Raw genomic sequence first — 26,186 nt, 5'->3', positions numbered from 1 at the left:
TATGAGGAGAACCAGGAAAGGGTGGGCAGTGGGGGGTCAGGAAGCAACCGAAAAGGGAGCTTCTAGAAGGGGGATGGGTTCAGCAGTGTTTTGCCTTCTTGAGTGTGCCCAGAGCCCAGCACAGAGCCCAGTACACAGCAGATGGTTCACTTTCTGCTGAATGAAGGCATGCATGGATGGGCTAGTTGAAGACAAAGCTCACATAGATACAAACCCTGAGTTCTTAAGGGCTGCATTTTGTGACTAGGATAGGCCAGCACCGCACTCCCCACCCCTGGATGGGCCGCTTGAGAAAAGTGGAGTTAGAAAAGGTATTCTTGGGTGGAGAAGTGTACAAAAGCTCATAACGGGGCTCAAAAGCCAGGGATGAAGGTGTGGAAATTAATGAAGGCAAACTTCGTTTAAAATGTTAGGCCAGAAGGGGGAGCTCTCTCACTGTACCACTCCAGGTCAATTACAGGAAGTGTCAATTACAGACCCCAACAGGAGACTCCTCCACAGCGACAGGAAAGAATCACAACTACAGGCCCCAGGGGGGAAAGATGCACAGTGCATCTCCTACAAGAAATCAACCACCCCTGCAACTCAGCCAATGAGAAACACCTTTTCTCCAATGGACTGGTTCAAAACAACCCCTCCCAACTTTCTCCTCCTTCTCCATAAAATAACGGTCCTCTCCTTTGTTTGCTAGATTTGCCTATGGTTTTGTCATAGTTTGCATGTCCCAAATTGTAATGCTCTGTGTTTTCCTGAATAAAACCATTTGCATTGGTAAAGTAATGTTTTATACTTAAGGTTAACAAGGGGTACAAGCCTCTTGATCCAATCGTCCAATCCCGGAGCCAAAATTCGTAGGTGGTGGGGGAATGGGATTTCTTTGGTTAAAGTTTCTTCCAACTTCCAGCCAACTACAAAGGTGGAATCAAGAAGTGAGGCTAGACCACCCTAATCAAGACAGTAAGAACGTCTCTGTCCACCACCGTCAGCCAGTCCATAAAGAGCAGAGGAATGGGGCGGAGCCAGCATAATCAGGACGGTGTAACTAACCAGGACACACCCCCTGTTCACTGTCAGCCAATCACGAAAAGAGGGAAAAAAAATGATGGGGCTGAACCAGTGGCATCAGCCCAAAGCAAGTTCCTTGGCTGAGCTCCTTGGCCTTCCAGCCAATCAGGAGCCAGAGTAGAGACAGAGCTTCGCCCCCCCCGCCCCGCCCCCCCCCCCCCCCCCCCCCGTTCCACCTGGGCTCTCAGGAGCCTGGGAGGTCCACGCTAGCTGTGGAGGCCTGGGAGGGAAGGGATCCTAAGTGTGGAAAGTGGCACGGAGCCTCCTCCGCATACATGCACACCTACAGAGTCTAAATACGTCGTGGAGGAGCTGACAGCGCATCTGGTCCCGTCCTTTCTTGTTTAGCTTCCTTCCATAGAAATACTAGCACCACTTCAACTTTTAGAAACTGCTGTAGGCCCAGCCGCTGCCCGTTCCATTCTCTTACCACAACTCTTCCTTCATCAGGTAATGAGCAGGAACCTGGGCTTTCCCTTAGTGGCTCCAGCCTCCCAGCCTTGGCCTTTCCCCCCTACCTTTATCCCCACCCATCAGCTGGCATCCTGAAACCAGGTCTACCCATCACTCCCACAAACCAGGGATGTCAAGGAAAATGACACAAGTGAGGGAGTGGAAGTGGGGAAATTTTCACAGCTAGCCCTGGTTCTTACTTGTTCTGACTCGCCATGAGCATAGCCGCTGTCTATCTTATTTTCCTGCCCTTAATATCTGGCTTACTAGCCCAGGGCACAACAAAGCACTTTTCAGCCAAGGGGCTTACCAGCCAGGGAACTTCTAGCCATGATTCAAGCCAACAGTAATTCAGGACCCAAGAGACCCATCTGCTGAGAGACATGTAAGCCAACAGCCTGACCTCCTAGTCACTCTGCACCGTGGGGTATATCTTCCACCATTTCAAGGCCTTCCCTTTCCCCTGCTCTGCACTTCTGTAACTCCACAGTGCAAGGCTGGTAATAATACATACATACATACATACATACATGCCTACATAAATAAATAACCATCAAGAGGGGCACCTGGCTGGGGCGCCTGGGTGGCACAGTCGGTTAAGCATCCGACTTCAGCCAGGTCACGATCTCGCGGTCTGTGAGTTCGAGCCCCGCGTCGGGCTCTGGGCTGATGGCTCAGAGCCTGGAGCCTGTTTCTGATTCTGTGTCTCCCTCTCTCTCTGCCCTTCCCCCGTTCATGCTCTGTCTCCCTCTGTCCCAAAAATAAATAAACGTTGAAAAAAAAAATTAAAAAAAAAAAAAAAGAGGGGCACCTGGCTGACTCAGCTGAGAGATACAACTCTGGGTCATGAGTTCTACCCCCACACTGGGCATAGGAGCCTACTTTAAAAAAGAAATCAGGACATTTTTCAACTAAATACATTTTACTTTGGCTAAATACACATGCTTTCTGGTTTTTGCAGTGTGTGTGTGTGTGTGTGTTTATACATTGTGCATAGAAGGGAAATGTATTTTGTTGTGGTTTCATTCTTCTTTCCACTCTGGGCCCATGTCTTCATCTGGGTACAAATTCTTGTTTGTCAGATTAATGTGAATAATAGAATGGGGGCAGAACAATCTTGTCTAAGTTGCCACTATTCCCAGTTGTACTATTACATACATAGTACTTCTCTTTAACTAACTTTAAAAAAAAAAGGTAAATAAATTGCTTTCAAAAGGAAACTTTATTCATCACAAGAAAAAAAGTTCTGTATGTGTATGGTGATGGATGTTAATCAGACATTTTGGGGTGATCATTTTGCAATATGTACAAATATTGAAACTAGTATAATGTTATATGTCAATTATACCTCAATAAAAACAATTTTTTAACAAGGGAACTCTAAATCACTTTATAACCAGTATCTTTCCAAAAATTTTAAATAATTTAAAAAGAATGGTATATTTCACCATAAAGAGAGAATAACCATAAACATAAATACAGGAAAACAAAAACTATGTTATAAAATTTTAGGTACTTTCACCTGGCTGTTCTCTCAGATTGCCAGCCACCCAACACTGATGTCTTTTTCATTCCAGGTGTGACGACTTTTTTCTTTGGCTGCTTTGAAAATGTCATTCTATTGTTTCCTGGTTTCTAATTATTTATTTTTTAATGTTTATTTATTTTTGAGAGAGAGTGCGTGAGTGGGGAGGGGCAGAGAAAGAGGACGACAGAAGATCAAAAGGGGGCTCTATGCTGACAGCAGTGAGCCCAACATGGGGCTCAAACTCACAAACTGTAAGATCATGACCTGAGCCAAAGTCAGATGCTCAACTGACTGAGCCACCCAGGTGCCCCTCTAACTATTATTAGAATATAGTCCTCAGTTGATAACACTATATTGTACAATTGAAATTTGCTAAGAGAGTACATGTAAATATTCTTACACACAAAAATGGTAAATAAATGTCAAGTGACGATGTGTTAATCAACTTGATGGGGGGAACTCTTTCCATATATATGTAATCATCACATTTTACACTTTAAATACCTTACAATTTTGTCAATTAAACCTCAATAAAGTTGGGGGAAAATATAGTCTTAATTATTTTTGTTCCTTTGAAGTCCAGGTATCTTTTTTTCTGTGGCTACTGTGATGGTTAGTTTGATGTATCAAATTGTCTAGGCTATGATGCCCAGTTGTTTGGCAAAACACTAGTTTTGATGTTGCTGTAAAGGTATTTTGTAGATGTGATTAACATTTACAATCAGTTGACTTTAAGTAAAACAGATACCCTTCAGAATGTGGGTGGGCCTCATCCAATCAGTTGAAGGCCTCAAGAACAAACACTTACAGTTTCCTGGAAAATTAGAAATTCTACCTCAAGACTGTAAACAGACATCCAGCCTGCATTTGCAGCCTGCTGGGCTGCCCTGTGGTTTTTGGACTTAAGAGGGCAACATCAACCTTTCACTTAAATTTCCAGTCTACTAGCCTGTGCTAGAAATTTCCAACTTGCCAGTCCCCACAACCACGTAAGCCAGTTCTTTAAAATAAATCTCTTTTCTCTCTGCATCTCTATCTCTGTGTTCTACTTCCCTGGGGAATCCTGACTGATACAGCTGCTTTAAATTTTTCTCTCTGGACTTTTCTGAACTTCTTGAATTTATGGGTTCACGTTTCTCATGATTTAGGGAAATTTGTCAGCCATTATCTCTTCAAATATTGAAATTTTTTAACCCAAGGACTCCAGTGGCAGCTATGACAGTTTTTTTCCCCTTCCTTTTCCTCTCTGTGCTTCAGGTTGGATGAGTTCTATCAAATTGATTTTGATTTTTCTGATCTTTTCTCCTGCACCCAGGATGTTGCTAAGCCCAGGGAAATAATTGGACTTCAGATATTGTATTTATCAGCTGTGAACTTGGGGGCACTCCAGCTCTCAATCTGTCACACCAGCCCACTTGGCCTTGGAAAATTTTGCTGTTTTCTCTTTCTTCAGAACAGTCTCTCTGTCACAGGCTCGGTCCTTAATCCATCTGGACAGACATTTGGAAAAAATCCCGAGAAAGAAAAGCTGCTGATTTCTGCTTACTTAAGAGAGATAGTTCCCTCGTTGGATTTTAAATTCTTCAGAGTTTACTCTTTAGATTCCATAGCTCGTTGATGCTTTAAAATGTGAATTTTTAGTTTATCCCTTTATCCATGACTGTTATGGAAGGAAAATGGTCTTCCATGACCCTGAATCATACAGGTATGGAATTTGGACATTTTAAGATAGAAGTCACATCTTGGGCTCTCCTGCTTACACCTCCAACGGCTTCTCTTCACACTTGATATCCACAGTCCTTACCATGGGCATGAGCACCATGACCTCATGACCCTGGGGGGTCTGTTCCTGATGACCATTCTATATGGACTTAACATACTCCCGTGGCTGTCCTCCAGGCATGCTGGCTTCTCCCCTTTTCCTACTCTTCCTTATCTCAGGAAGTTATACTTGGTATTCTGTCTGCTTGGATTTCTCTTCTCCCTGATACTTTCATAGGCCTCTCCTTCTCATGCTTCAGGCCACAGCTCAAACGTCACCTCCTAAGAGAGGCTTTTCCTGAACACATTATCATGTATACCTCCCATTCCCCAGCTTCTCTGTTTTATTTCCTTTAAATTATTTATGATGCTCTGGAGTAATTTCATTGATTTGCACTTTCTTACTTATGTCCTAGCTTCTGTCAAGATAACATGTATTTTGTGAGGTAGTGGTCTAATCTGTCCTGCTCAGCATTGCATTCTTAGGCTCCAGAACAATACCTAACACACAGAAAGTGTGCAATAATGGTTGCTGAACAAATAAATGAAATTCCCAGGATACTTACAGGAGCTGTTGGTACACAGGGCTGTGGAAGGGCATATCCCAACCACACACACAAATATGCACAATCATGCAGAAGGCATCGTAGGTACTGATCTCAGAAGTGCTGGTGGAGGGGGAAGGGCAGCTCACTAATGTCCAAGCCTGAGTCCAAAGGTTCCCAGGAGAGCAGGAAGGACTTGGTACTGTGAGGGCACAGAGCATGCCAAAGAGGTGTCCTGGATCGTGGTTCTTCTATTGTCTGGTGTCATAAAGATGAACAGGAACATTAACAGACTTGGAATGAAGGCCACAATGCTGAAGCACAAGGCCAGCAAAGCATTTTTCTTTGCTATGACTTTGTCTTCCAAACTATTTGCTTCCTGTGCCTGTGGAAGTGAAGACAGGCTGATATTTTCCTAAAAAGGGGTGAAACAGGGTAAGGAACCACAAGAGAGAAGCTGGAGACTATAATGGGGATTGGGGGTGGAGGGATTAGGTGGAGAGGAGGAAGCAATGAAGCAGGGTGGAGCAGGGGGTCCAGGCAGGACCAGATGGAATGGGGTATGGAGGGGATCTTCAGGAGGAAGCAGAGTCAGCAGGGTGGTGAATGGGGTGGGAACAAGGCCCAGGGTAGCAAGGAGGGCGGGGTGCTGAATGGCTGGAGCTAGTATCTGGCAGGTGGGGTGCTGGGCAAGGGGTGCTGGGGTGTGGAAAGGGGGATGGGGTGGGGCTAGGGGTACTCCCCAGAGTGGGGGGACAATGGTTTATCCCCACCCACCAAGCAGGAGAACACTGGTATTCCCAGTGGGAAGAAGCAGAAGACAGAAAAACAGGAAAGCAATGTATAGTCCTTTGCAGGGATGTTGAAGGCTGTCTTGTAGATGGGCTGCATCACAGTGACCTTGAACTCTGGGTCTCGGACATCAGTAGCTTGGACTCTAGCAGACAGAATGAGGTCTGCAGGGAAACCAAGAAGGGTCAGCAGATGCTGAGTAACGGGGGGGGCCATAGAAGAGACCACATCAGCAGGAGGGCCCTGGAAATACCCACCCCACAGTGACCACGGCCACCATTGATGGAAACTGGACCCCGTGACACTCCCTGATCCCATATAATACCCTTGCTGACCCTATATACCACTCTCTGGGTAACTTAGAAACCCTGTATGCTTCCTCTGTCTCCCTAGACCCACCCCTGCTCTCCAGTATGGCACTACACCCTGTGCCTGTGCTGTCCAGTCAGATCAGCCAGGTACTAGCATATTACTGACAGTTCCCCTTCCAGTCTAAACATTGCTCAGTTTAGATGTTATTAAATGGTCACTTTAGCCCAGTGATTCACAAATTTGAGCATACATACATCAGAGCTACCTGGAGGACTTACTAAAAACAGATCCCTGGGGCCTATCCCCAGAGTTTCTGATTCTGTAGGTCTGGGGCAGGGCCCAAGAATGTGCATTTCTTTTTTTTTTTTTTTAACGTTTATTTATTTTTGAGACAGAGAGAGACAGAACATGAATGGGGGAGGGTCAGAGAGAGGGAGACACAGAATCCGAAACAGGCTCCAGGCTCTGAGCTGTCAGCACAGAGCCCGACGCGGGGCTCAAACTCACGGACCGCGAGATCATGACCTGAGCCGAAGTCGGCCGCCCAACCGACTGAGCCACCCAGGCGCCCCCAAGAATGTGCATTTCTAACAGCTTCCCAGGTGAAGCTGCTGCAGCTGTGAGTGAGCCACGACACTCTGAGAACCACTGCTTGAGCTTACTGCTTACCCCCCATACCCCTACCCTCTGTCACTCCTGTAGCCGTCCATCTCTACCCGATATTCCCCATCCTAGAGCTCCATCCTGCTCTTGCTTCACTCCTCTCCCTGATCCTGATCCTCTCCCTGATCTCCAGAGCTCCCTGTGTCCTATAACCCATCCCTCTCCCTATACCCCACTCTATAAACTCTTCCCTCTCCCCATAACCCCTTCCGTCCCATAACCCATTCCTCTCCCTCTAATCCCCCACTCTATAAACGCTTCCTTCTCATAACTCCTCTCTGTCCCCTATAACCTCTTACTATAAATCCTGTCATACCCCCTCCCTGACCCTACGAGCCCTTCCATTTCTTCACATAAATCCTTCCTTGTCTCCCCCAAAGGCCCGTCCTGAACACCTCCTATCCTTTCTCAACCCGCTTTCTTCCCACAGGAACTTCCTTGTCCACATACCCTCTCCTGAGCTCCTATAACCTTCTACTCGTCTCCCATAAACTTTGCTGATTCCCCTCTAACTTCAAGCCTCCTTCTCACACAAATCCCTCCCTTTCCCCCAAACCACTTTCCTGCAAACTTACAGTTCCCTCCTGGCCACCCGGACACCCATTGTTAGCCCCTTGTCTACCCTGTATTAGCCCTGGCTGTCCTTTCCTGACCCCATCCCTCTCCCCTTACACTCTCTACTATTTCCTGATCGTCATCCACAAACACAGTTAATGCCACCAGGCCAGCAGTCTACTTGCCTTACCCCTGGTGATTTGAGTCCTGAGAACACAGCCTGTGGTGACCACTTCACTGTGATTGGCTGTCCTGATGTAGAGAAGACAAGGAGGGTGATGTCTCAAGCATTTAGACCCAGCTTCTGCTTGATTCAATGTATTAAGGAGGCATTACTTAGGCACTACCCCACCTCCATTCTCTGCCTGCCCTCTAGATTGATTCAATGAATAAAGAGGTAGGATTTCAGTTACTTGACTTTTTGTTGTTCCCAGTGTGAACTCCTGATTGGTTCAATGAATGAAGTGGGTGGGCCTCAAGCAAATAAATTCTGGACAGATTCTTTGATTCTCCATAAGTGCAGAGCACAGGATGTTATTTTTTGTAATGTGAAAGTGCTGGGAGCCTACAGTGTGCCAGGCATTGCTCTGTTCTTGAGGGACAAACAGCGACCAAGAGACAATGCCACGGCTTTCTGGGAGTTCGCAGTCCATGGGGGAGATGGGGAGAATGGAGAGTAAAAACCCAAACAAATAAACCAAATGATTTCAGAGAGGATCAATGTCTGTGGGGAATAACTAGGACATAGAGGGAGAGGTTACCCAGGAGGGTGACATGAGGTGAGACAGGGCATGAGGAGCTTAGGAAGGGCCTCTTTGGAGAGAGGACATCCAAGCTGAGACCTTGGATGACGGGCCAGCCATGAGAAGATTTGGGGGAAAGAGTTCCAGGCAGGGGAACCAACAAATGCAAAAGTCCTGAGGTCAAAATATTCATGTATTCCGGAAACAGAAACAAGAGCAGTGTGGCTTCGGTGTGAAGAGGCAGCAGACGAGGGGAGGGGTGCCAGAGCACATGAGGCAGAGTCTGCACACCTGGGCAGGTGATTTGGGTTTGATCCAAGAGCTGTGGGAACATGGAAGGTTTAAGCCAGATAAGGATGTAATCTGAATAGGCAGCTCCAGATGCCCTGAGCAAATGGAAGGTGGAAGGCAGAAGGTTTCTGCTTTGCCCGGAGACAGAGCCTGGCAGTTTCATTCTTAGAGAGAATGGGGCAGAGCGTGGACCCCTGGGTCCCTTGGCCATGGTGGGATCAGGGCACGGAAGGGGGAACATCTGGCACAGAGAAGTCTCTAGGAAACATCAGTCAGGAACAAGCCATGTGAGATCAGAGTACACCTGTATTTGTATGTGCATGTGTGAGTCTGTCTCCTAAGATGATGGACCCAGCCATGGCCTTCACATCTTAGGCAGTCACCCCTTCAGTCCCAGGAGGTGTGTAAGTTGGAAGGTGTAGGGGTAGCATCAGAAATCATGCTGCACACAGTTCTCTTCACCCTGTACCAGAGAAATCACCAACAAAAGCTATTAAGAGTGAGAACCCTCTCCCTTGGCTAAAGGTCCCTTGGCTGGTATAGGTCTTGCCCAGTGGATCCGATGGCCAGTGGTCACGTGTTTCTTGACTAGTGGATGACCTTCCAGGAAGACCATCCGTTCTCAGAACTCCTTCTCACTTAGGGTTTAATGTACAACCCAGACCCAAGTCATTGCTTGGTGGGGTGTCAGGAGCTCTGTGCTGCATTGGGCTTCCTCCAGGGACTTATCTAACTTCTGAAATTCCCTTGGATTACACAGCCTGGAGTCTGCTTTGTCCACAAAACTGGATAAAAGGGCAGGACTAGGAGGACAGCTGAAAACATTGCTGTGTGCATGTCCCTGGAACATATGCATGGAGCTCGATGCCACAAACCGTGAGATCATGACCCGAGCTGAAATCAAGAGTCGGATGCTTAACCAGGGGCTCCTGTAATGACTTAAGGTTGTTAAACACCTTGCACATACTATGGCCATGTGGAAATTATATTTTCTGAAATTCATGTTCACTTCGTTCATTTAAAAAAATGGATGGCTTGTTTTTGTCTTATTGCAAATATTTTATTTCAATTTGTGACTTGCTTTTTCACTTAGTGGTCTTTTTGATGAGGGAGCAAAAGGAGGGCTGAGGGCAAAGCACAAGCTGACACCCTGCACCCCTCCCCCCAGGTGGGATATGTGTGCCATTCCTGGCTCTCCAGGAACAAAGAAAGGGGAAACAAGTGGTTAACTGATAGAGATCACAGTCATGCAGGACCTGAGTCTCCATCAGTTTGCAACTGCCTTAATGATTTATAAGAAAAAAAACAACAATCTTACCAATAGCAAGACCTCCAGAAACCTATAGACTCAATTTCCTGGAACCCTAACATCACCCTCCCCTCCAAAGGATAGAAAATCTTACATAATCAGTCACTTCTCACAATCACAGTGTAGCTCTTTCTGCTCATGCGTCCTGTCCCTGTGCTATAATAAAAACACCCTTTTGCACTGAAATTTTCTCAAGAATTCTTTCTTGGCCTTTGGCTGCCAAGCTCCACTTCAAACCACATCATTTTCATAAGAAGAAGTTTTAAAATTTGTAAAGTCCAATGAACATTTTTTAATATTATGCTTAGATTTTTTGTGTTCTTTTTTTAAAGTTTATTTTATTTGAGTGTGTATGTGTGCATACAAGTGCACGTGCATACACACACACACACACACACACAAATGAGCGAGTGGGGGAGGGGCAGAGGGACAGGGAGAGAGAGAATGTTAAGCAGGCTCCACGCCTAGGGCACAGCTGGACAGGGGGCTCCATCTCACAAACCATGAGATCATGAACCTGAGCCAAAACCAAGAGTCAGACACTTAACTGCTTAACCCACTGAGTCACCCAGGTGCCCCTGCATTCAATTTAGACATTGAACTCAATCTTTTAAAAACAAACCAGAGCCAGGGCACCTGGTGGCTCAGTCAGTTAAGCATCTGACTTAGGCTCAGGTCATGATCTCACAGCTCGTGGGTTCGAGCCCCACGTCCGGCTCTGTGTTGACAGGTCGGAGCCTGGAGCCCGCTTCGGATTCTGTGTCTGCCTCTCTCTCTGCCCCTCCCCAGCTCATGCTCTGTCTCTCTCTCAAAAATAAATAAACTTCTAAAAAAATAAAAACAAAAACAAACCAGAGCCTGTGTTCTCCCTGTTTAATACCTCTAATGGCTTCACTTCACACTTAAAATCCAGCCTTCTTCCTGTGACCTTGATGCTGTGACTTGCCTCCTGGCCTCCTCTGACCTCACTTTATAGTACTCCCATGGCTCACCCCAGCCCCACTAATCTTTCTATTCCAGGGACAAGGCAGGCTCCTTCCTACCTGAGTTTTTGCACTTAACTGCTCTGCTTAGCCCTCTCTTCCAGATGTTTCTGTGGCTCTCTCTTCTCACTTCAGGTCACAGCTCAAATATTAGGTCCCCAGTGAAGGCTTTCCTGAGCCACTGTGTCATAAGTCCCTCTTCCTGCTCGCCCAATTTTATCCTGTTTTTTTTTCTTTTTCATAATGTTGACCACCAACTAGAGTTGTGCTGTCCAGGACGGTAGCCACTAACCACATGTGGCAAATTTAATCTAAATACATTATAATTAAATAAAAAATTGAGTTCTTCAGTTGTACTAGCCACATTCCAGGTGCTTGGACAGTAAATACCATATTGGATAGAATGGCTCCATCGTTGCTGAAAGTTCTATTAGACAGTGCTGACCTCAGCTACCTTGCTGCTTTATATTACTCTTTTCTGTGTCCCCTCAATATAAGTTTTATAGAAGCAAATACTTCATTTATCAGAATCAGCACCGAATTACCAAGGTCTAAAACAGTGCCTGGCACACTAAAGTGGTTGCCCAATAAATGTTCACTGAATATATGGATAAGCCCTATGGTACTCAGCAAAGCGGACACACAAAAGCATGTGAACACATGTGCATATGAGCAGAAAGCACAAGTCTCCTCAAACTTTATTGCTCTTAAAAGTGCTAATGGAGGGGAGACTTCCTCCATTACAATAGGTTATTGATGTCCAAGTTTTGAACTTGGCTCTAGGAGGTACAGTTCATGACTTTTTGAAGGAGGTGAGCTTTCAGTATGACCTCATATTTTCTGTTTCAAGACTGCAGCTACAATGGAGCAAATGATCATAATGGAGCCCACCAGGATGCTTGAGATGCTGAAGCCCAAGGCCAGTCTGGAATTTATCTGTGCCTTCCTCTGATTTCCATGAAAGTTGGCTTCCCAGGTCTGTGGGGATGAAGGCAACCTGGTGGAAGTGTTTCAAGGGTGGAGTGAGATGGGGAGGGGCAACCCAGGGGAGAGGTGAAGAATGTAATTCCAGGAATGCTGGTGTGAGGGAGGTAAGGGCTGGTTCAGTCCCCCAGTGGAAAAAGGAAGAGGAGCAGAGAAAGGGTCCTGGGGAGGAGTAAGGGCAGCTATATAATGAAGAAGGAGGGAGTAAATTCTCCAGGAGGAGCATGAAGAGGTCCCTGGGGAGGAACAGGGGGGTGGGAAAGGACAGAGGAGGTATATCTGGGAACAATGTGAGTTGGTGGTAACTAGATGGTGCCCACCTTGAGGGAGAACAAGAGACCTGGGATCGCCAACAGAATGAAGAAGAAGGCAATGATGGAGAGAAACAAATAATCCTTTTCTGGGGGATTCAAGGATGTCAGGATGACTGGCTGCATTGGAGTGACTTTGAACTCCAGGTTTGTGGGCTCAGTGACAGTAGCCATGGACCTTGGCCTGAGGAAGAAACGCTGAACGGGCAGAATCTGCAGACAGGAAATGGGTCCCAGATAGGGAACATCTGAATTCCCAGGAAATAAGGATCAGCTGAACTAACCCCTCTACCTAGAAAAGCACTGAAAATGGACACTGTCCCAACCCAGAACCCACTACACCTCCTTCTTCCTGTATAATACCCTTGCTGGTTCTATGACACAATTCAATCTTCCTCTATCCTCTCATAATTCCTCTCTGTACCCCCCCATTACTCCCTCCATTTCTCCCTTCAGCTGCTTCACTTTCCTCTTCTAAACTCTCTCACCCCACTCCACCCACATACATTTCAACTCTCTACTCTTTTCCGATAACCCATCACAAACCTACTTAATGGCCCTGGGACTTCCCTTGACTTAGTTTCTGAGGCTGTCTGGGCAATTTGCATCATGGGGCATGGCTTCTCTGTTGGCCACCACTTCATTATGATTAGTTGCTCTGGTATAGGTGTGTCTCAAGTGCTCAGACCCAGCTTCTGATTGGTTCAGTGTGTAAGGGCATTGCTTAGCCCCTCTCCTTTCTTCCTGCCCTCAATCGATTCAATGAACCCAATGAACCCTATGAACCTAATGATTGGGTTAAGTTACTTGCTCTTTTTGTTGTTGTGCCCAGTTTGAATTATTCATTGGTTCAACAGAACCAAGGGTGTGGGTCTCACTTCTAGATTGAATCTAAGTGCAACAGGACATTTACTGATATTCCTACAAGGAGCCTGTAGTACGCTAGGCCCACACTGGGCTCTGAGGACCATGTAGTGACTAACGCAGCCAAGATCGCAGCTCTCCTGGAATCCACAGCCCATGGGGGAGAAGGAGGGGAAAAGTCCAAATAAATAAACAAAATGATTTAAGGGAAAACCAAGGGCTCTGGGGAATAACTAAAATGAGGAAGAGGGGCTCTGGAGAGCCACACAGGGCTGAGGGGTGGGGTTGAGTGGACAGGAAAGGCCTCTCTGAGAAGGAACATCTGAGCCGAGACCTGAAGTACAAGAGGAGACATAATCAGAGGATTCAGAAGAAAGACTTCCAGGCATGGGGAACAGCAAACACAAAGGATCTGGGGTGGGAGGATGTTGGTGAGAACAGAAGCATTAAAGAGGGCAGTGTAGCTGGACTCAGTGATGGATCTAGATGCATAAACAGCATATATAGCTGCACAGATTCAAACACACACACACACACACACACACACACACACACACACAGTCTACAAGCCAGCAAGCCCTCCTTAGAATTTTTTCATTTTGAATGTTTTCAACATTCCCTTTCTATTAACAGCCCTGTGTGGTGCTGGAAGGGATCCAGAGCAAGTGGGTGAGGTGTTTGTGCTCATCCCCTTGAAGAGTTAGGCTGAATGGCTGAAGGATCTCTCTGCTGGCAGTTCCCTGCCTTGAAAGTTCTTTGGCTGGGTGTTTCTTGGCTTTGCCAGGCCATCAGAAAAAGATGTAAAAATGTAAGATGATGAAGGAAGCACTCATTATTCCACATATATTCAGCCAAGTGGCCCATACTGAAATTTATCATCTGTGACCCATTTGTTCTTTTTAGCTCCCCTGGTCTTTGGAGATGGAAAGGAGATGTGCCTTCATGATGTCTGCTCTGGGAGACCACTGGGGATGGGACCAAAGCCATGGCTGAGAGCTACAACCTTCTACCTTCAGTCCATGAAGTCCTAGGATGGAAGAGACGCAGAGGGTGGGGACTTTAGGTGAGGCATGGGACAGGAGGGTGGCAAAGGGTCAGAGAGTGGCCAGCCTTGATAGAGAAAGCTAAGAGATGGGACCTCTAGGGGAAGAATCAGACCTGAAATAGCGATTTTTCCGAGTGTGGTTCCTTGATCAGCCGTGTCAACATCACCCAGAAATCTCTTAAAAATGCAAATCCTTGGGGCGCCTGGGTGGCGCAGTCGGTTAAGCGTCCGACTTCAGCCAGGTCACGATCTCGCGGTCCGTGAGTTCGAGCCCGGCATCGGGCTCTGGGCTGATGGCTCAGAGCCTGGAGCCTGTTTCCGATTCTGTGTCTCCCTCTCTCTCTGCCCCTCCCCCATTCATGCTCTGTCTCTCTCTGTCCCAAAAATAAATAAACGTTGAAAAAAAAATGCAAATCCTTGCCCACTCCCACACTTACAGAGTATAAAATCCTGGTGGTGCCCAGAAATCTGTGTTTTGATAGGCCCTCCAAGTAATTCTTATACAAACTAAAGACTGAGAACTCCCAGATGAGAAGAATGAATGAGAAAGAGTGGAAGTGCCCAGGCCCTTCTAGGAGCTTCACTCAGACCTCTGGCCTTTGTGTTTAGGATGTTCCTTTGTTCTGGAGGTATGGAAGCTCCCCAGCTGGGTCCTGCATGGGGTTTTATATCCATAAACAGTGGGGAAAATATAATAAAATAGTTTCACCTAACCCAAAGAAAGACATTAAGTTTTCAAATCAAGTTGAAAGTACTTAGGAATCACTTATCGACATGACACATAAATCTAGTATATTGTCATCAAAATCCTCAATTCTAAGACATGACAGAATTTTACAAGCTGGCGAACTGAACAAACAAGGTTATTTATATGGAGAGGGAATTAAATAAACTATAGATGATTAAGAGAACATACAGGGAATTTAATAACAGTAGACATTTAAAATGATTCGGAGGGGGAAAGAGGAATGTATATAGGCTGAGCAAGCTAGGGAAAATAATAAGTAGAAAAGGAAAGCAACATTTTATGCATAAACTATGATGGAACAAATAAAAGTAAGCAAATCAGTTACCATACGGAATATGAATTTCCTGAATTCCCCTAAAAGTTAGAGATTTTAGATTAACAAAATAAAAACACCAACATTTAGCTAGATGTTGCCTTTAGCAGTATACCACTTAAAGAAAACATTACCAACAACAGAAGATTGAGGACGAAGCTACAAAGAGCAATACAGGCACATAACACAAACAGGGCAGAAGTAGTAACATACACATCAAAGCAAAAAGCAGATAAAAGTGTCAAAGAAGGATGGGATAAAAACTAAAGTTTTCAATGTACAATGCACAAAAGAAGACATGTCTGTCACAAATATTTATGTAGTGAACTCTAAATCAGCTACATTGTGAGAACAAAAGCAACAAACAGAAGAAATTTTAATAAAGCCACTAGAAATATAAGGACTTAAATATACCTCTTAGAAAATTTGAAAATGAAATAGAAACAGAATGTACAAATATGTATAGGATTTGAATAATTTAACTAGTAAGTACAATTAGAGAGTTATTTAGAAAGTTACACTCTAAAGTAGTTACTGTACCTTCTTTAGTTATAGAAATATTTATAAAGAAATATTTATAAAATTCATCAAGAACCTGGCTACAAATAGAAATTAAAAAATGTAGAGTTCCTTAAACAATACCAAAAAATTGGAAGTAAACAAAAAGGAGACTTGGAAAAATTTCTGTTTGTAAACTAAGAGATAGTCTCATAAATTACAGCCATACCTCAGAGATATTGCAGGTTGGGTTCCAGACCACAATAGTCAATATCACAATAAAGCAAGTCAAATGAATTTTTTGGTTTTCCAGTGCATATGAAAGTTATGTTTATACTATCCTGTAGTCTATTAAGTGTGCAATACCATTGTATCTGAAAAAAATGATGTACATAACCTTAATTTTAAAATACTTTATTGCTTGGGGCACCTGGGTGGTGCAGTCGATTAAGCATCCAACTTTGGCTCAAGTCATGATCTCGTAGTTCGTGAGTTCAAGCCCCACGTCAGGCTCTGTGCTGACAGCTCAGAGCCTGGAACCTGCTTCAGATTCTGTGTCTCCCTCTCTCTCTCTGCCTCTCCCCCACTCATGCTCTGGTTTTCTCTCTCAAAAATAAATAAACATTAAAAAAGTTAAAAATAAACAAATTTTAGAACTGAAAAATGTAACAAACTGAAAAAATTTTTAAAAATCATTAGATGAACTCAATAGCCCATAGAGATGACAGAGGAAAGAATCAGTAAACATGAAGACAGTTAAATAGAAATTATCCAATTTAAATAATAGAGAAGAAAATTAAGAAAAATTAACAGAATCTCAGAGGCCTGTAGGACAATATCAAAAAGCCATGTCATCACAGTTTCAGAAGGAAAGAAGAAAGAGTGCTGTAGAAAAAAACCATGAAACAATAATGGCTGTAAACTTCCCAAGTTTGGTGAAAGACATAGATTTAAAAAAGCTCAATGAATCCCAAACAGGATAAATCCAAAGAAACACACACACACACACACACACACACCATAATCAGACTTCTGAAAACATAGAAGAAAATCCTCATGACCAGAGTTAGATAATATAGAATTCTTAGATGTGACACCAAAAACACAGTCATAAAAGGAAAAATTTGAAACTGGCTGTTGTCAAAATTAAACATATTTGCTCTGCAAGAGAAAAAAAAATTGAAAAGAGGAGTAACAGACTGGGGAAAATGTTTATAAATCACATATCTGAAAAAAATACTTTTATCAGAATTACAGGAAGGAAACAATCCAATTTAAAAATGGGCAAAAGAGGCGCCTGGGCGGCTCATCCAGTTAAGCATCTGACTCTTGATTTTGGCTCAGGTCATGATCTCACAGTTTGTGAGTTCAAGCCCTGAGTCAGGTTCTGCACTAACAGTGCAGAGCCTGCTTGGAATTCTCTCTCTCTCTCTCTCTCTCTCTCTCTCTCTCTCTCTCTCCCTCTTTTTCTGTACCTCCCCTGCTTGCTATCTCTCTCTCTCTCTATCTCAAAATAAATAAACATTAAAAATTTTTTTAATGAACAAAAGATTTGAACAGATCCTTTATTAAAGAGGCTATAAGAACATCAAATAAGCACAGAAAAAATATTCAAAATCATTAGCTATTCTGAAAATACATATTAAACTTTGATGACATGCCACTGCATACTTGTTAGGATGATTCAAGTAAAAAAAGGCTGGAAATCTCAAGTATTCACGAGGACATGGAGAACTGGAACCCTCATTCATTGCTGGTGGGAATGAGAAATGGTACAGTGTTCTGTAAAAACAGACTGAAAGTTTCTGATAAAATTAAACACACATTTATCCTATGACCCAGCAACCCTACTTATGGGTAATTACCCTAGATAAATGAAAACACGTTCACACAAAATTTTATGAGAATATTTATAAACACTCTATTCACAATCTCCAAAAATCGGAACAGTTCAAATGTCCCTCAATGAAGGTGCGGATGAACAAATCGCATAGACTAATACATTGGAATATTACTCAGAAATTAAATGGAACAAACTGGTGATACATTCAACAACTTGGATAAATCTTAAAGTCATTAGGCTGAGGGAAATAAGCCACTCTTAAAAGGTTATTTACTTAGAGTGATGTCCATGAAAAGGACAGAGTAGGGAACTTCAAAATCCTATCCCTTCACAAAAGCAGTGATTAAACTAACAAAAACTGTCAAAATCAGCTTTATCAGAATCAGGGGCTTACAGAAACCAGGGAATGCTTAATCAAGGAAAAAACCCAGCAGTGTCAGTAAGAGAGCTTTATGGTGTTTTAACTTATCTTGGCACCATTTCCCACTCCCAGCCCAGTTGTAGCCTTGAAGACAACAGCTTACATTCCCAGTACAAGTTCTCAGAACCTATACTTAAGTACTAGATACAAAATTAATTCTTAAAGAATCATGGTTGTTGCTTTGATCTGACTGGTGGCCCCCTGAAAGATCAGCTCAAAAGGCTCGCCTTTATTTCCTCTTATTGAGAACAAACCCAGGGATGAGGCAGCTACTAGAGGTGGGGGAGGTCTCAAAGGCAAGTGAATTAGCTGTTGCCACCTAGGTGAGAGGGTTAACAGTTGGATAACAAATCACAGACAAACCAAAGAGCTGTGGAAGAAGAGCTGGGGAAAGAGATGCTTGGGAAACAGTGTAGAAAAATTCCCACACATTCCTGGGAGTCTAGAAGTCCATGTGTTTGTCCAGGGGTGGTTGCATGCTCAGAGAAGACCTGAGAAGACCCTCAGCTCTCGCCTCTGGCTGAACTTTAGGCCTGTACAAGCAGTAAGTGATAGTGAAGGCAGAGTTGTAAACTACCTGCCTGAGTGTTGAGGGCATTCGCCAAAAGTGAGTGAAGAATATTTGAAGAAATAATGGCCAAAAACTTCCCTAATTTATTAAATATGCAAATCTACACATCCAAGAAGCTAAATAAACTTCACATAGAATAAACTCAGAGAGATCCACCCTTTAAACTATAGAGAACAAACTGATGGTTATCACAAGGGGAGTGGAGGGGAGGGATGGGTTAAATAGGTGATGGGGAGTGCACTTGTTATGATGAACACATAATGTTCATGTTGTATGGTGTTATATGGAAATGTTGTATGAAAGTGTTGAATCACTATATTGTATACCTGAAACTAATATTATTCTGTATGTTAACTAACTGGAATTTAAATAAAAACTTAAAAAAACAGAGAGAGATCCACCTTGGTAAAAACCATAATAGGGGGGCCTAGGTGGTTTAGTTGGTTAAGCCACCAACACTTGACTTTGGCTTAGGTCATGATCTCATGGTTTGTGGGATCAGGCCCTGTGTTAGGGGCCACCAGCACAGAGCCTATTTGGGATTCTCTCTCTGCCCCTACCCCACTCATGTGTGCACTGTCTCTCTCAAAATAAATAAATAAACATTTAAAACAAAACAAAATACCATAATCAAACAATCAAAAAAACAAAGAATCCTGAAAGTAGCAAAAGATGTGATTCATCACGTACAAGGGATCCTCAATAAGATTACAGCTGATTTCCCATCAGAAACCATGGATGCTTAGAAACACTGGATGATATATTCAAAGTGCTGAAAGAAAAAAAAAATCAACCAAGAATTCTCTATATGGTGAAATATATTTTACATAAATATATATAAAACTATATATTCCACAAAAATGGAGAGATTAAGACACCTTTTTTTTAAAAAGTTAGTTGATTGATTGATTGATTGATTGATTTTGTGAGAGAGAGAGCAGAGGATGGTCAGAGAGAGAGGAAGAGAGGGAGAAAGAGACTCCCAAGCAGACTCTGCACTGTTCGGCTCTGGCCCAACACAGGGCTTAAATCTATGAACCATGAGATCATGACTCGAGCCAAAACCAAGAGTCAGACGCTTAACCAACTGAGCCATCCAGGTGCCCAAGACACTTTTAAATAAACAAAAACAGAGGGTTGGTTGCTAGTAAACCTGTCTTACAAGAAATGCTAAAAGAAGTCCTTCAGGCTGAAATGAAAGGACACTGGGCAATAACTTGAATCCACAGAAAGAAACAAAGAATACTGGTAAAAGTAACTGTATACATAAATATAAAATTCAGCATTAATGTATTTCTGGTTCCTCCTTCTTTTTCTATATGATGTAAAGATAATTACCAAACAGAAGAATCTATAAATCTGTGATGATGAGTACAAAATGTAAAAGATATAACTTGTGAAAATAACAATACCAGTGAAGGGAAATGCAGCTACATTGAAGCAAAGAGATTTTGTACAATATTGAAACTAAATTGTTATTAATTCAATTATATTGTTATAAATTAGTTGTAATTCCCAGGAAAACTACCAAGAAAATAACTATATTTTGTAAGAGAAATAAGAAGGGGATTAAAATGGTACCCTAGAAATATCTAAATAACACAAAGAAAACAGTAGGAGAAGAAATGAAGAACAAAAATTATATAAGATGTATAAAAAAATCAAATAGCAAAATGTTAAAAGTCTTTCATTATCAACAATTACACTAAATGTAAATAAATCAAATTCTTCAATTAAAAGATAATTGGCAGAATAGGTTCAGGAACATGTTCCAACTATATATTGCCTACACTTTAGAGCCAAAGACATAAACAGGTTGAAAGTGAAAGGATGGGAAATATTTTCCATGCAAACAGTAACCAAAAGAGAGCTGGAGTCACTATCCTAACATCAGAAAAATAGACCTTAAGACAAAAATTATTACAAGAGATAAAGAGAACATTATATAATTACAATGATAAAAGGGAAAATCCATCAAGATGATATACCAGTCAAAAACATAGATTCACCTAACCACAGAGCCTCAAAATTTTGAGGCAAAAACAGAAGTGAAGGAAAACTGACAGCCCAATAATAACGGTGGGATAGTTTAACAACTCAATTTCAATAACAGAAACAGAAAACCTGAATAATATTTTATATTACCTAGACCTAACAGACATCTTTAGAACATTCCACCCAACAAGAGAAGAATACACAGTCTTCACAAGTGCACATGGAACATTCTCAAGCATAGATCAAATATTAGACCCAAACACGTCTAAATATACATAAAACACTGAAATAATACAAAGTATGTTCTCCAAACAAAATGGAATGAAATTAGAAATCAGTAAGAGAAGAAAATCTGAAAAATTCAAATACGTGTAAATTAACACACTCCTAAACAACCAATGAGTCAAAGAAGAAATCAAAGGGAAATCAGAAAATGCTCTGAGATGAATGAAAACAAAAACACAACATACCAAAATTTAGGGCATGTGGTAAAAGCAGTGCTCACAGAGAAATTTATAGCTTAAATTCCTACATTAAAAATGAAGAAAGATATCAAATCAACAACCTAACCTTCTGTCTTAAGTTACTATAAAAAGATGAAAAAAAATGAAACCCAAAGCAAGCAGAAGGAAAGAAATACTAAAAATTGGAGTGGTGACAAATGAAATAGAGAATAGATAAATAATAGAGAAAATCAATGAAACCAAAATTAGTTCTTTGAAAAGATCAATAAAATTGGCAAACCTTTAGCTAGACAGACCAAGAAAAAAAGAGAGAAGACTCAAATTACTAAAGTCAGAAACACTTTCAAAAGTGAGGACATTGGGGCACCTGGCTGGCTCAGTAAGTGAAGCATGTGACTCTTGATCTTGGGGTTGTAAGTTTGAGCCCCATGTTGAGTGTAGAGAGTACTTAAAAATAAAATCTTTAAAAAAAAGTGAGGATTCACCACCAACCTTACAGAACTAAAAAGGATTATAAGAAAATATATGAACAATTATATGCCAACAAATCCCTAAATGAAATGCACAAATTCCTGGAAAGTAAAAAACTACTGAAACTGACTCATGAAGAAACAGACATTCTGAATTAACCAGTAACAAGTAAAGAGATTAAATCAGTTTAAAACCAAACCAAACCAAACAACAAAAACAAAAACTTCCAACAGAGAAAACCCCAGGCCCAGAAAGCTTCACTAGTGAATTCTATCAAATGCTTAAAGAATTAAAATGAATCTTTTTCAAACTCTTCCAAAAAAATAGAAGACGAGAAACTCCTTCCTAACTTACTGTATGAGGTCAATGTTACCCTGATATCAAAACCATACAAAGACATCACAAGAAAAGAAAAAAGACCAATATCCCTTATGAACATAAATGCAAAAATCCTCAACAAAATACTAGCCAACTAAACCCAGCAGCATGTTAAAGGGATTATACACCATGAGCAAGTGAGATTCATCCCAGGAATGCAAGGCGGTTTAACATATAAAGCTAAATCAATGTAACATGCCATATTAATAGAATGACAGGGAGAAAATAGGATTATCTCAACTGATACAGAAAAGGTATTTGACAAAATTGAATACTGCTTCACGATTTAAAAAAAAATCTACTCAGAATGCTAGAAATAGAAGGAAAGTAGCTCAACTTGATAAAGGGTATCTAGGAAAACCCCACAGCTAACATTATACTTAATGATATGATGCCTTCGCCCTAAGATCAGGAATAAGACAAGGATATCTGCTCCCACAACTTCTATTTAACACTGTACTGAAAATTCTAGCCAGAGCAATTTGACAAGGAAAAGAAACAAAAATCATCCAAATTGGGAAGGAGAAATCTAAACAATCTCTATTCATAGATGACATGATTCTATGCATAGAAAATTCTCAAGAATCCACAGAAAAAAAACTATTATAACTAATAAATGATTTCAGCAAAGTTGCAGGATACGAAGATCAACACATAAATATCAATTGTATTTTATTACGCTATCAATGAACAACGTGAAAATGAAATTAAGAAAACAATCCCATTTACAAAAGCATCAGAAAGAATAGAACACTTTGAAATAAATTTAATCAAAGGAGGTACAGGACTTGTACCTAAAAACTGTACTAAAAACTATAAAACATCTCTTAAAGAAATTGAAGAAGACTTAAAGAAATTGAGACATCTTGTGTTCATCAATTGGAAGGCTTAATATTTTTCAGATGGTAATATTCTCCAAATTGTTCTACAGATTCAATGCAATCTCTATCAAAATTTCAAAGGCCTTCTTTGTGGATATGGACAAACTGATTTAAAAAATCACATAGAACTGCAAGGGACCACAAGTAACAAAACAATCTTGAAAAAGAACAACAAAGTTGGAGGACTCATTTCCTGATTTCAAAACTTTGATTAAAGCTACAGTAATCACAAAGAGTTCAGCACTGGCATAAGGATACAGTATGGCACTGACATACAGATAACTGCAGGAGAACTGAGATAGAAATAAACCCATACAGGGGTACCTGGGTGGCTCAGTGTGTTAAGCGTCTGATTTCGGCTCAGGTCATGACCTCGCAGTTCGTGGGTTCAAGCCCCACGTTGGGCTCTGTGCTGACAGCTCAGAGCCTGGAACCTGCTTTGGATTCTGTGTCTCCTTCTCCCTCTGCCCCTCCCTGCTTGCACTCTCTCTCTCTCAAAAATAAATAAACCTTAAAAAATTTAAAGAAAAAAAAGAAAGAAACCCATACATCTATGGTCAGTTTTGGAATACCCAGTCCATTCAGTGAGAAAAGAAGAGTCTTTTCAATAAATGGTGCTAAGAAAACTGAATAGCCACATGTAAAGGATGAATTCAGATACTTGCCTCACACCCTATACAAAAATTGACTCAACATGGATAAAAAATCCAAATGTGAGAGATAAAATTATAAAACTCTTAGAAGAATGCACAGAGGTAAATCCTTCATGACTTTAGATTTGGCAATGGGTTCTTAGATATGACACAAGCACAGGGGAAAAAGAAAAAATAGATAAATTGGACTTCAACAAAATTAAAAAAATTCTGTGCATCAAAGAACACTATCAAGAAACTGAAAAAATAACACCCAGAATGGGAAAAATATTTGCAAATAATATATCTGATAAAGGACTAGTATTCAGAATATGTAAACAGATCTTACAACTCAACAACAAAAAGACAAAATCCAGCTAAAATATGGGCAAAGTACTTGAATAGACAGTCAAATCATTCATTTCTTCAAAGAAGATCTACAAGTGGCCAATAAACACATGAAAAGATGCTCATTAGCTATTAGGGAAATGCAAAGCCAAGCCACAATATTTAACAGGTGTAAATAAAGTCTATACTTCTTAAAAAGGAAGAGAACAAGTGTTGGTAAAGGATGTGGAAAAACTGGAACTATTATACACTGCCGAAATAATACAGCTACTGTGAAAAAGCCTGGCACTTTCTCAAGAAGCTAAACATATAATTAGCATATGACCTACTCAAGAAACTAAACATAGAGTTAGGATATGACCTACCAATCCTACTCCTAGGATCCTATAAAACCCAAGAGAACTGAAAGCAGGTGTTCAAACAAAAACTTGTATAAGTTATATATGTCCATACATATATACATATTTGATATATATACATATATATGGTAGCAGCACTTTTCATAATAGGCAAAAAGTAGACACAGTACTAATGTCCATCAACAGATGAATCAATAAAAAAAATGGCATATATCCATACAATGGAATATTATTCAGCCATAAAAGGGACTAAAGTACTGATTCATGATACAGCATGGATGATATTATACTAAGTGAGACAAACCAAACAAAAAAGTATGATTTCATTTACAGTTTTCCCATGTCACTCAAAAAGCAGAGTGTTCCCATGAAAAGTGTCATAAAGTGAAATGGCAAATAAAGCAAAGAAGTAATTATCATTAATTTATATGAGAAACTTTTTGAGCATTCCTATATCCAAACAAATAACCTCTCTTAGGCTTTTCTGATACCTTAGGATGCATCTTGCTAATGGATGCACAAAATAAGTCGAGATAAAAGCACAGATGCTCACAGACATAGTTCAAAGCTCTGGAGTCTTGATGTTAAGATGCTGAGTGTAGTTCCCAGGGAAGGAGCATGGTGGTTGCCTCTCTTGCTGCTGGGAGTGCCCACTGCCTCTATTAATGGCTCACTGCCAAACGATGCTGAATGCTATTTCCACTTTTTGCCTTTTTTTTGTAAAAGTGAAAGTCCTCTTAGGATTCCTTATGGCTAGCGAAAACAGGTACTAATGTAGATCTTTCGTGAAAGCAAAGTGGAGTAGTACAAGCTTTTGAAAAGTGAGGGGTACCTGTATATGAAATGTCTATAATAGGAAAAATCCACATGGACAGAAATCAGATTAGAGGTTTCCAGGGGATGGGGGAAGAGGAGAGTGAGGAATGACTACTTAAATGCCCCAAGTTTCTATTTGGGGTGGTGAGATTTTTCGGGAATTGGACAGTGGTGATGGTTGCACAACATTGCGAATGTACTAAAATCCAATGAACAGATGGGGGCCATTTCTGAGCAGACATTTCATAAGCCATTGTATGATTCAGCTATTCTTTTTTCTCTACCTTGAGATCTGCAGGATCAAAAATATCATCTTCTTCTCCAGTCTGGATCCTGTAATGAAGATGACCTGGAGCTGGCTGAAAACAGACTGAGCCACTGAGACTTAGGAGTCATTTGTTCTTGGAGCATAAATTAGCCTAAGATAATTGACATAGCCCCCCTCATTAACTGTGTTTCACACAGAAAGTAACTCTGTTTGCACCTCAAATTACACAAAAATATTTCTTGATGGTGGATCCTTCAGCTTCTCCCATAACCTTTCCCATCAAAGAAACCCTAATATTTTTATTATACCTGGGCATGGTCAACAATCAGTGTCTGCTTACTGGATTAATAAAGTAAGGGCTGAAATCTCACACAAACATCTTCCATTGGTAGATCTTCCTATAAGATTTACTGACATAAAAAAATCTGAAGGTGGGAACTGGGTCAGAGGCACACCCCAGTTCAAAGATGATCTTAGAGATGAAGAGGGACCTCTAGTCTCTGGAGTTCTGAGGAAAGTTTCCTGGTTTGTGGGTACTTCTGTCATCAAGCTAAATGGACGGAAATTATTGCAGTGTAGAGCCACAGGCTTAGGATGATGGCTGTGAGGCCCACGGCAAAGGCCAGCTGGAATATTTCTCCACCTTCTGCTCCTTCCATGTCTAATGCTTTCTTGGTCTATGGAGGTAAAGAAAGATGGGTGGGGGTGCCCTCAGGAATCAGTGTGAAGATGGGGAGAAGGGAAACCAGTGCAGGGCAGAGTCCCTGGAATGAAGCAAGAGGGGCTAATCCAGGAAGAGAGGTGGAGATGGAGGGGGGCCACTGTAAAGAGAAAAGAAGGAAGGATGTGGAGAGAGGCAAGGTAGGGTTCCTCTGTGAAAGAGAGGAAGTGGAAAGAAGTTGGATAGAAAAGGATAAAGTTCCAAAGGAGGAGAGAAGAGATGGTTTAAGGCTGCCTGTGGGAGAGGGGAAGTAAG

At 41.8% G+C, this 26,186-nt stretch overlaps 2 long non-coding RNA genes across 2 annotated transcripts; both read left to right on the top strand.

Moving 5' to 3' along the window:
* Positions 1-4,048: 4,048 nt before the first annotated feature.
* LOC122495072 lies at positions 4,049-14,395 on the top strand. Its single transcript, XR_006300323.1, has 3 exons — positions 4,049-5,787; positions 11,851-11,976; positions 14,063-14,395. It is a non-coding gene; the product is annotated as an uncharacterized LOC122495072 (long non-coding RNA).
* A 218-nt stretch (positions 14,396-14,613) lies between these two features.
* LOC122495080 lies at positions 14,614-16,060 on the top strand. The gene is made up of 2 exons (XR_006300331.1): positions 14,614-15,466; positions 15,535-16,060. It is a non-coding gene; the product is annotated as an uncharacterized LOC122495080 (long non-coding RNA).
* The last annotated feature ends 10,126 nt before the right edge of the window (positions 16,061-26,186 follow it).

Source organism: Prionailurus bengalensis, chromosome E2 (assembly GCF_016509475.1).
Source record: "Prionailurus bengalensis isolate Pbe53 chromosome E2, Fcat_Pben_1.1_paternal_pri, whole genome shotgun sequence".
Lineage (NCBI taxonomy): Eukaryota > Metazoa > Chordata > Mammalia > Carnivora > Felidae > Prionailurus > Prionailurus bengalensis.
The sequence above is the reverse complement of the archived record's forward strand: the minus strand, read 5'-3'. Positions and strand labels throughout refer to the sequence as shown.